Here is an 11905-nt window from a genome sequence, read left to right as displayed (position 1 = left end):
AAGATAAATATCACATGATCTCACTAATTTATGGAATATAATGAACAACATAAATTGATGAACAAAAACAGATCCAGAGACAGAGAAACATCGATTAGACCATCAAACTTCAGAGGGAAGGTAGTGGAGGGTGGGGGTAAGGGGTAGGGATAAACCAAAGGACTTGTCTGCATGCATATAAGCCTAACCAATGGATACAGACAACAGGGATTGAGAGCATGAGTGGGGGATGGGGTAGGGGACAATGGGGGATAAGGACTCAAGTATAATACCTTAATCAAAGAAAAAAAAGGCCACATGTGGGTGTTGGAGCCCATTCATGCTTTTACCCTTCCTACTCATCTCAATGTGGTTTCTTCTTTAATTCTCTAGTTGTAGGGGTTTCATTCTACTGGTTTCAGGTGGTTCTGATGGTTGTTCAGTGTTTTAGTTGTAATTTTGATATGGTCATGGGAGGATGTTTACCTACACCATCATCTTGGTTCCTACACTCCAACAAATTTAATTAAAAAATAAATTGTGAAAAAATAAACAGTTAAAATACATAATACATAAAGTACTAGTACATAATTTACAAGGATACCAGCATGTTTAAAGACTATATTAAATTATTAAATATATTGGAGTGGGTGACTGGGGTGGGAGTGGAAAAAAGGAGGATGGACCATGAAAGAAAGAACAGAGGAGAAAGAGAGAGAGAGAGAGAGAGAGAGAGAGAGAGAGAGAGAGAGAGAGAGAGAGAGAGACCTCACATGGAATGATGATGAAAATTTACTGATAACTAAGGAGTGTGACCAATTTAATTCTCAGCCACCTGAAGCCGAAATTAAACAAATGAGTAGTGGCCCTACAATAGAAGCCTTTGCTCTTGAGGTTGTTCATAATTTTTCTGGTTGGATATATAGAGTTTCTGATACATCTTAAGGATAAACAGGACTAAAATATAGGAGGTGGCTGCATGGAAAGGCACCTTGATGTAGCCTTTGCGTTACTGGAAAATAATGAAGCTATTCTTCATCTTTCCTTTTCTTTGAAGTTTGATGTGAAAATAAATCCAGGCTATAAGTGCATGATAGATTACTTTTATGGAGATATAAATCACATGCAAACAACTGACTCATTTAAACTGTACAAATCATTGGGTTTTAGTATTTTCACAGAGTTCTGCAACCATCTCCACAATAAATATTAAAACATTTTCATAACCCCCACAAGAACCCCATACCCATTAGCAGTCACTCCCAATTCTCTCACTCTCTCCCTCTCAGCCCCAGGCAACCACTAATCTATTTTCTGCTCCTAAGAATTATCTATTCTGAACTGTTCATATAAACAGCATCATGAAATATGTGGTATTTTGTGATTGGATTCTTTCCATTAGCAAAACATTTTTAAGTTTGATCCATGTTGTAACATATATAAGTATTTTGTTTCTTTTTATTGACATAAATATATCTACCAATTGCTAAGCAATATATCCAGTTACCAATATATATATATATATATATATATATATATATATATATATATATATATATATATATGGGCTAAAGTAGGTTTATAGTTATGAGTTCAGAAAACAGAGTTTATTCTTGTATTATTATTTATTAACTAGAGGCCCGATGCATGAAGATACATGCAAAAATGGATCTTCCTTCCCCTGGCTGCTGGCACCGCCTTTGCTTCTAGCCAGAGCAGCCTTTCCACTTTGGCCCAGAGCTACCTTTCTGCCTTCCCACACTGCTCAGAGGCCCAAGCGGCTGAAGTAGTGTGGAAAGCCTGCATCATCGCCATGGAGATGACACAAACATTCTGCGCTGTTCCTGGCCGCTCAGTGCCTGCATATGCAAATAAACCTGCTATCTTTGTTGGGTTAATTTGCATACTCACTCATGATTGGCTTGTGGGTGTCATGAGGTATGGCCAATTAGCATGTTACTCTTTTATTAGGTAGATTATTGTATTATTTTCTATATGAACAACTATAAATGTACTTTTGCCCTACCCTGTATTTCTCTGTATGAATATACCACGTTTTAGCCATTCTACAGATATAGACACTTGTTAGTTTGTTTTTTTCACTTTTTGGCTATTATGAATATTGCTGCAATAAACATTCCTGAACAAGTTTTTGTGAGACCATGCCTGCAATTCTCTTGGGTATATACTTAGGTGTAGAACTGGTGAATCATTTGCTAATTCTGTGTAACTTTCTGAGGAACTGCCAGACTGTTTCCCACACTGGCTGCAGTACTCTACATTCCCAACAGCACTGTATGAAGGTTCTTATTTCTTCACTTCCTCCTCAACATTTATTATCTGACTTTTTTTTTATTATAGCCATCTAGTAGATATGAACTGGAGATATTTCATTATGGGTTTGATTTGCACTTTCCTGATGACTAGTGATATTGAACATCTTCTCTTGTACTTGTTGGCTATTTATATATATCTTTAGAGAAATATCTATTTGCCCATATTAGGGGGGTTATTTGTCTTTTTATTATTGTACTGTAAGATTACTTTATATATTTTTGCTATAAGTCCCTAATCAGATACATGATTTTCAAATATTTTCTCCCATTCTGTGGATTGCCTTTTCACTATCTTCATGGTAGCTTTGAAGCAAAAAAAAAAGTCTTAAACTTTGAAGTCTAATTCATCTAATGTACCTATTGGGTTTTTTTTGTTTTCTTTTTTTTTGCTCTTGCTTTTAGTAGCACAGCTAAGAAACCATTCCATAATTCAAGGTTACAGATTTTCCCTTATGTTTTCTCCAAAGAGTTTTTAGTTTTAACTTACATTTAGATCTATGATCCATTTTGAGTTAATTTTTGTGTATTCTGTGATGCAGGGGTACAATTTTATTATTTTTCATATATGTATCCAGTTATACCAGCACCATTTATTGAAAAAAAAAAATTCTTTCCCCATTAAAATATCCAAGCACTCTTGTTGAAAATCAGTTCACCATAAGTATAAGGATTTATTTATAGGTTCTCAGTTCTAGTCCATTAATCTATGCATCTGTTGTTATATAAATACCCAATTCTATTGATTACTGTAGTTTTGTAGTAAATTTTTTTCTTTATCGATTAAGGTATTACATATGTGTCCTTATCGTCCCATTGCCCCCCACCGCCAACTCATGCCCTAAACCCCCTGTTCTCTGTGTCCATTGGTTAGGATTATATGCATGCAAAGAAGTCCTTTGGTTGATCTCTACCCCTTATCCCCACCTTCCCATACCTTCCCTCTGAGGTTTGATGGTCTGATCAATGCTTCTCTGTCTCTGGATCTGTTTTTGTTCATCCGTTTATGTTGTTCATTATATTCCATAAATGAGTGAGATCATGTGATATTTATCTTTCTCTGACTGGCTTATTTCACTTAGCATAATGCTCTCCAGTTCCATCCATGCTGTTGCAAATGGTAAGAATTCCTTCTTTTTTACTGCTGCATAGTATTCCATTGTGTAGATGTACCACAGTTTTTTTAATCTACTCATCAGCTGCTGAGCACTTAGGCTGTTTCCAAATCTTAACTATGGTAAATTGTGTTGCTATGAGCATAGAGGTGCATATGTCTTTTATGATTGGTGTTTTTAGTTTTTTGGGATATATTACTAGGGAGTTCCATTTTTAGTTTTTTGAGGAAACTCCATACTGTTTTCCATAGTGGCTGCACCAGTCTGGATTCTCAACAGCAGCGCACGAGGGTTCCTTTTTCTTTGCATCCTCACCAGCACTTGTCCTTTGTTGATTTGTTGATGATAGCCATTCTGACAGGTGTGAGATGGTACCTCATGGTTGTTTTGACTTGCATCTCTCAGATGGCTAGTGACTTTGAGCATGTTTTCATATGTTTCTTGGCTTTCTGAATGTCCTCTTTTGAAAAGTGTTTATTTAGATCCTTTGCCCCTTTTTTGATTGGATTGTTTATCTTCCTTTTGTTAATTTGTATGAGTTCCCTGTAAACATTGGAGATTAAAACCTTACCAGAGATAAAACTGGCAAATATGTTCTCCCATGTGGTGTGTTTTCTTGATGGTTTCTTTTGCTGTGCAGAAGCTTTTTCTCTTGAAGTGATCCCATTTATTTATTTTCTCTTTAGTTTCCATTGCCCTAGGATAGTGGTCGGCAAACTCATTAGTCAACAGAGCCAAATATCAACAGTACAATGGTTGAAATTTCTTTTGAGAGCCAAATTTTTTAAACTTAAACTTCTTCTAACGCCACTTCTTCAAAATAGACTCATCAAGGCCATGGTATTTTCTATTGTAGAAGAGCCACGGTTTGACGACCATTGCCCTAGGAGGTATAAAGATATTGTTATCACAAATATCTGCTATTTTGCTGCCTATGTCTTCTAAGATTTTTATGGTTTCTCAACTTACGTTTAAGTCCTTTATCCATTTTGAGTTTATTTTTGTGTATGGTGTAAGCTGGTGGTCTGGTTTAATTTTTTACAAGTGTCTGTCCAGTTTTCCAGACACCATTTATTGAAGAGACTGTCTTGTCTTTGTTGTATGCTCTTGCCTCCTTTTTCAAATATTAATTGAGAATAATGGCTTGGGTACATTTCTGGATTCTCTATTCTATTACACTAGTCTATATGTCTGCTCTGGTGACAGTACCAGGCAAATTTGAGAAAGTGGTTTTGTAGTATAGCTTGATATCTAGTATTGTGATCCCTCCTACATTGTTCTTCTTTCTCAAGATTGCTGTAGCTATTCAGGGTCTTATTTTATTCAAGATGAATTTTTGGAGAATTTGTTCTAGGTCTTTGAAATATGCCATTGGTATTTTAATGGGGATTGCATTGAATTTATAGATTACTTTTGTAGTATGGACATTTTAATGATGTTGATTCTACCAATCCATGAACATGGTATATTCTTCCATTTGATTGTGTCTTCCTCTCTCTTTTTTTCATGTCATGTAGTTTTCTGATTACAGGTCTTTTATGTCCTTAGTCAAGGTTATACCTAGGTATCTTAATTTTTTGGGTGCAATGGTAAATGGGATTGTGTGTGTGTGTTTTCTCAGTTCTGTTTCTATGAGGTAATTATTAGTGTATAAAAAGGCCATAGATTTCTGGGTGTTAATTTTGTATCCTGCTACTTTTCCAAATTCATTTATTAGGTCCAATAGTGTTTTGATAGAGTTTTGATGGGTTTTCTATGTATAGTATCATGTCATCTGTGAATAAGGACAGTTTTACTTCTTCTTTCCAATTTGGATGCCTTTTTTTCCTTCTTCTTGCATAATTGCTATGGCTAGCATTTTCAGTACTATATTGAACAGGAGTGGTGAAAGTGAGCATCCCTGTATTGTTCCCTTTCTTAGGGAAAATGAATTTAGTTTTTGCCCATTGAGTATGATGCTGGCTGTAGGTTTGTTGTAGAAGGCTTTTATTATGTTGGGGTATGATCCCTCTATTCCCAGAGTTGTTTTTTTTTATTTTGTCAAATGCTTTTTCTGCATTGATTGATATGATTACGTGATTTTTGTCTCTCGTTTTGTTTATGTGATGTGTCACATTTATTGATTTGCAGATATTGTACCACCCTTGCATCCTGGAATAAATCACACTTTGTCATGGTGTATGATCTTTTAATGTAACCAGTGGCCCAGTACATGGATTCATGCCTATTGAAAGGAAATTAATTAGAAGAAATATTTTAGTATCACTATTTGCCCTTCCTCTATAATAGAAGTGTCAACCAAATTCACGGTCAACATTGAGTGATAGAATATGCACGTGTGATTGGCACCAGTGAAAGCTTTACATATATAGATAAATTTGCTTAATTAGACCTGCTTTCTGATTTAGCTAAACTTTTTCAAGCCCAGAGAAGCAGCCCAACTTCTCTTGCAGGTAATTGTCAGTAACACAGAAGTAAATATCAACATGAAGGAAATTATTATTGTATAATAGATCACACAGGGAGAATAAAGGGTGAAATATTTAACTGCAGCAGTGTTTGACTATATTCTGCGCAGTGAGAAAACTTGAAGTCATTTTCAAGGTCCCCCATTTCTTGCTTCTTTTCAGTTGAGTCAAATTTCTAAGTCTCCATTTTTGGTTAATTAAAAGAAAATAGAATTTCACCAAGTCTCCTATCTACCTACTTCAGGACTTCTGTGAGGCACGGAAAAATGCTTCACATACATTGGTTAAAGTATAAAATGTTTCCACCTGGATATAAAGCAAGTCATATTCTTAGGCTGAAGAAACAGCAAAGAGGCTAATCTCTAAGGAGAGGAAGCCAGGCGTTGCTATGTGAGGTCATTACCCGGATGGGCACTTAGCATATTAGCAATTTATATATATAGATGCTGAATTCGATTTGCTAGAATTTAGTTGAGGATTTTAGCATCTATGTTCATCAAGGATATTGGCCTATAGTTCTCTTTCTTTGTAGTGGTATTATCTGGTTTTGGAATTAGGGAAATGCTGGCTTCATAGAAAGAGTTTTTGATTGAGTTTTGGGAACTTGTATTTTCCTAAGAATATGTCCATTTCATCTAGGTTGTCCATTTTGTTGGAATAGAGTTGTTTGTAATATGTTTTTTAACAATCCTTTGTATTTCTGTGGGATCAGTTGTTATGTCACCTCTTTCATGTCTGATTTTGTTTATTTTGGTCATCTCTCTTTGCTTCTTGGTGAGCCTGGCTAGAGGGTCATCAATCTTGTTTATTCTTTCAAAGAACCAGCTATTGGTTTTGTTGATCTTTTGTATTTTCTTTTGTCTCTAAGTCATTTATCTCAACTCTGATCTTTATTATTTCCTTCCTTCTGCTTATGCTGGTCTTTTCTTATCGCTCTCTTTCTAACTCTTTGAGTTGTAGGGTTAGATAATTTATTACCATCTTTTCTTTTCCTTCCTTCTTTCCTTTCCTTTCCTTTCCTTTCCTTTCCTTTCCTTTCCTTTCCTTTCCTTTCCTTTCCTTTCCTTTCCTTTCCTTTTCCTTTTCTTTTTCTTTTCTTTCTTTCTTTTTTTTTTTTTTGTGGTAGGCCTGCAGAGCTGTGAACTTACCTCTCATGACTGATTTTGCACTGTCCCATAGATTATGGATTGTTGTGTTTTCATTGTCATTTTTTTGCCATGATGCTTTTTATTTCTTCTTTGATCTCTTTGGTAACCCAATCATTGTTTTAAAGCATGCTATTTAGCCTCCAGGTGCTTGATTTTTTTTATTGTAGTTGATTTCTAGTTTATGCCATTGTGATGTGATAAGATGCTTGATATGATTTCTATGTTCTTGAATTTGAAGAGACTTTGTGCCACAATATGTGGTCTATCTTTAAAAATGACACATGTGTACTTGAGAACAATGTATATTCTGTGGCTTTGAGGTGAAATTTTCTGAAGATGTAAATTAATTCCATCTGATCTAGTGAGTCATTTAGGATTGCTGTTTCTTTGCTGATCTTTTGTCTAGAGGATTTATCTAGTGATGTCAGTAGTGTATTAAAGTCCCCTACTATGATTGTATTGTTGTCAATCTCTCCCTTGATATCTTCCAGGAGTTTTTAAATGTATTTGTGTGCTTCTTCATTGGGTGCATATATGTTTACCAGAGTTATATCTTCTTGTTGAATTGTTCCCTTTAGTATTGTGAAGTGGCCTTCCTTATCTCTTGTTATGGCCTTCATTTTGAGGTCGATTTTGTCAGATATAAGTATTGCTATCCCAGCTTTTTTTCATTTCCATTTTCCTGAAAGATATTTTTCCATCCCTTCACTTTCAGTCTGTGTGAGTCTCTTGTTCTGTGGTGCACCTCTTGTAGACAGCATATATATGGGTCATGTTTTTTGTTTTTTTGTTTTTTTTAATCCATTCAGCCACTGGATGTCTTTTGATTGGAGCATTTAGTCCATTTACATTTAAAGTTATTATTGATAGGTACTTATTTGTATCCATTTTTATTTTTTGTGCATGTGTTCCTTCTTCCCTTTTTATTTCTTCATTTTACACCGGTCATTTTAGCATTTCTTTCATTGCTGGCTTGGTAGTGATAAACTCCCTTAGCCTATCTTTGTCTGTGAAGCTCCTGATTTCCCCTTTAATTTTGAATGATAGCCTTGCTGGATAGAGTATTCTTGGTTTTAGTCCCCTGCTTTGCATCACTTTGTAAATTTCCTTTCATTCTTTTCTGGCCTGATGTGTTTCTATTGAGAAATCACTTGATAATCTAATGGGAGAACCCTTATATGTAACTTTCTCTCTCTCTCTCTTGCAGCCCTTAAGATTCTCTTTTTGTTAACAATTTCCATTGTAATTATTATGTGTGTTTGTGTGGGTCTTTTGACATTCATTTGTCTTGGGACTGTCTGTGCTTATGTGACATTTTTCTTCCCCACATCAGGGAAGTTTTCTGATAATATTCCTTCAAATAGGTATTTTCACCCTTGTTTCTCTTCCTATTGTTCTGGAACCCCTATCATTAATATATTGCTTCAATTCATGCTGTTCTAAAGCTCCCTTAGGCTCTTCTCCTGTCTCTTAAATTTTTTTCTCCAATTATAGTTCATTTTGGGTGTGTTTTGCTTCCCTGTCTTCTAATTCGCTAATTCGGTCCTCTGCTTCTCCTAGTCTACTGTTGAAACGTTCCATTGTGTTTTTTATTGCAGCTATATCACTATTTCTTCTTGGTTTTTATATTAATTGTTGATTTTTTTCACCCAGCCCATTTATGAACTATCTGACCCTTAGTCTGAATTCTTTTTCTGACACATTGCATGCCTCTGTTTCACTTAATTGCTTTTCTGACAATTCCTCCTTTTGTTTCCTTTGGGGGCTTCTTTGTCTACCCATTTTTGTTCTCACTGGAGGATCTATGTGTCAAGTTGTGCAGGGGCTCCTCCTTGTGTGGCAGTGGCTCCTCTGGTAGTGGTTGGTTCTCAGATGGTTGCAGCAGTGGCTGCTCCTAAGTTGGCAGCAGCTCCTCTGGTGGTCATTGTTCAAAGCAGTGGTGGCTCCTCTGGCTGGTAGTGTGAGGCTGTTCACACAGCTGCTGCTCCTCAGTCTGGGGTGGGCTGCTCATGAGGCTACTGCTCCTCATATGAGGGCAGGCTGCTCATGTGGCTGCTGCTCCTTGGACAGGGGTGGGATGCTCACAGGACTGCTATTTCTCAGATGGGGGCAGGCTGCATGTGGTTGCTGTTCCTCAGATGGGGGTGGGCTGTTAATGTGGTTGCTGCTCTATGGACGGTTGTGGGCTGCTCATTGGGCTCCTGCTCCTCAGATGGGAATGGGCTGCTTGTGAGGCTGCTGCTCCTGGGATGTAGGCAGGCTGCTTGTGAGGCTGATGCTCCTTGGACAGGGGCAGGATGCTCACAGGGCTGCTGCTCCTCAGATGGGAGAGAGAGCACTTACACAGCTGCTGCTCCTTGAATGGGGGCAGGCTGCTGGCACAGTTGCTGATCCTCAGATGGGGGTGGGCTATTCAAGCAGCTACTGCTTCTTGGATGGGTATGGGTTGTGTGCGGCTGCTAATCCTTGGACCGGGGTGGGCTGCTTGTGTAGCTGCTGCTTCTCAGATGAGGTGGTGGTCCACTCACACAGCTGCAGCTCCACGGACAGGGGAAGGCCATGTGAGGCTGCTGCTCCTCTGCCTGAGGCAGGCTGCTCACAGAGCTGCTGCTCGTTAGATGGGAGCAGGCTGCTCATGTGTTTGCTGCTCCCATGGTTACAGTGCCCAAGATTAAAGCATTGGGCTAGTCAGAGGGGAATTCTGGAGACTCATTGACTGTGGGACCACAGCCAAGGTAGCAGGTCCCTGGCAGGGGTGGCTGTAGAGTCCCAGGTGTTATCTGAGGGCACGCTTGGTGGAGGTGAGGCTGGGATTCCAGTCACAGCAGCTCTACCTGTAAAAAAAGACAAGGCCTCTGAGGAAGAGCTGGCCACTCTGTGACTGTTTTCAACAGTAGCAGAGGTTGCCTAGTTAGGTGAGCCTGGTTAGCCTGCCCCACGAAGGTCCTGCGGGATCTAACTGTGCCTCAGTCACACACACGCACACACACACACCACACAACCACACACTCCTCTTTTGCCCCCTCACACTCTCTTCCTCACTGTTGCCTTGTTCCTGCCTCTGTAGTTGGTTTTGGAGTGTTATTGACCCATTTGTGGATGGAGTCTCCTCTCCGGGTATCTGGTTTTGTGGCTCACTCTCTAGTACATTGGACAAACGGGATAAAATCCACTTTGATAAGACACATAAAGGAAACAAAATACAAATGTTCTCACAACAACAATAACCCCAATATAAGTGACCACCAGAGAAAATAGAATTAGGGGAGAGAAAAGAAAGCAAAAATTATATCAAAGAGAGAAAAAAATGGTATGGGAGGGGGGAAAAGCAAGAAAAAGGAAGGGGAAAATATATACATATGGAGAAAATACCAGGGAACAAACAGGTAAACCAAAACACACAAACACCAAATTCCCAATAAAGAGGGTGGGGGCAGAATCTTATATACAGAAAGTAAGGTTAAGAATTGGATGAATATGGGTACCACCTCAGTTCATTATAGGGGAAGTAGAAAGAGGATGAGTGGGTAAAAAGAGAAAGAGAAGAAAATAATCCTATATAATAAAGAGTAATATGAAAATTGACCATCACAAGATGACAGTGCCCACAGTGAGGGCAATGCCGGCTGCTCTGTGCACCTGCCACTGGAGTCACTTCAGCCCTTCTGGGGGCCTCAAGTCCTCCTGCACCCCCCACTGACTGACAGCTCACCCAGGCTCCTCCAACAAGCTGCCCATCCCTCTCTTCCTCCCTCCACCAGAGCTGAAGCCTGACTGTGGTGTCCAATAAATTAGAAGTTATAACTTATGTCATTGAGAGTATCCTCCATGCCTCAGCTGGGGCCAGGTGCTCAGTATGCCTCTGAGGTCCGCTTAGCTCCACTGGGGGACACAGGTCCTCCTGAATTCCCCACTGACTGAGGCTCAGGCAAGCAGGGCCAGCCGAGGTGCAGGAAAGCCTTGGATGGTAGCTGCCTAGCTGCCCAGGGCCGGCCCAAGTCTCAGGTAACCAGGGCCAGCTGAGGCTTGCTCTGCCAGCAGTGGCAGCAGCAGAGGTATGATGAGGACATTGCCTTTCCCTGATCTCCAGTTCACCTCCCACTCCTGAGGACTCCCAGACTGTGAGAGGGGGCAGGCCAGGCTGAAACCCTCTCCAGTGCATGGATTTTCATGCACCATGCCTCTAGTAATAATAATAATAATAATAATAATAATAATAATAATAATAAAAATGTAAATTGATTTAAAAATAAGATTTAAAAAATAAAGTAAATTAGAACAATGGAAAAGTAAAATGAATAGAAATCCTACCTTATAAAAGAGTAATATGCAGGAGAGAACCAAGATGGCAGCCTAAGTAAGCACCTAAGCTGCCGCCTCGCACAACTATTTCAAAACAACAACTAAAATCAGAACAGACACCATCCAAAAACACAGGAAAGCTGGCAGAGTGGGAAATCTACAACTAGAAAGAAGGAGAGAGGCTCATGGATTGGATTGTGAGCCACAAAACACTGAGGTAGGGAGATGCACATGCAGAGAGGAAGTGCTGCTGAATGCCTGGCTGGCGGGAGGGGAAAGGAAGTCCCTGATTACACTGAATCCTTTCCGACTGTACTGAACCCCAACCCCAGCCAAAACCCCATGGACCCAGGTTCATACGGGTGGAGTCTGGACTGTAGAGAAAGGCACCCAGCGACTGAGACTAGGAGACTGGGGGAGCCAAGAGCCACAGCCGGCAGGGTCTACACTCTCGCATGAGTGAGTGCGAGCAGAGAGGTCTGACCCCGTGGAGGTTTCAGCGGCCTCTCCATAGTGGAAGGAGTTAGAAGATTCAGACTACAGAGACCCAACCCAATTCT

This window comes from Pipistrellus hanaki (genome assembly GCF_964339955.1).
Source record: "Pipistrellus hanaki genome assembly, chromosome: X".
NCBI lineage: Eukaryota > Metazoa > Chordata > Mammalia > Chiroptera > Vespertilionidae > Pipistrellus > Pipistrellus hanaki.
The sequence above is the reverse complement of the archived record's forward strand: the minus strand, read 5'-3'. Positions refer to the sequence as shown.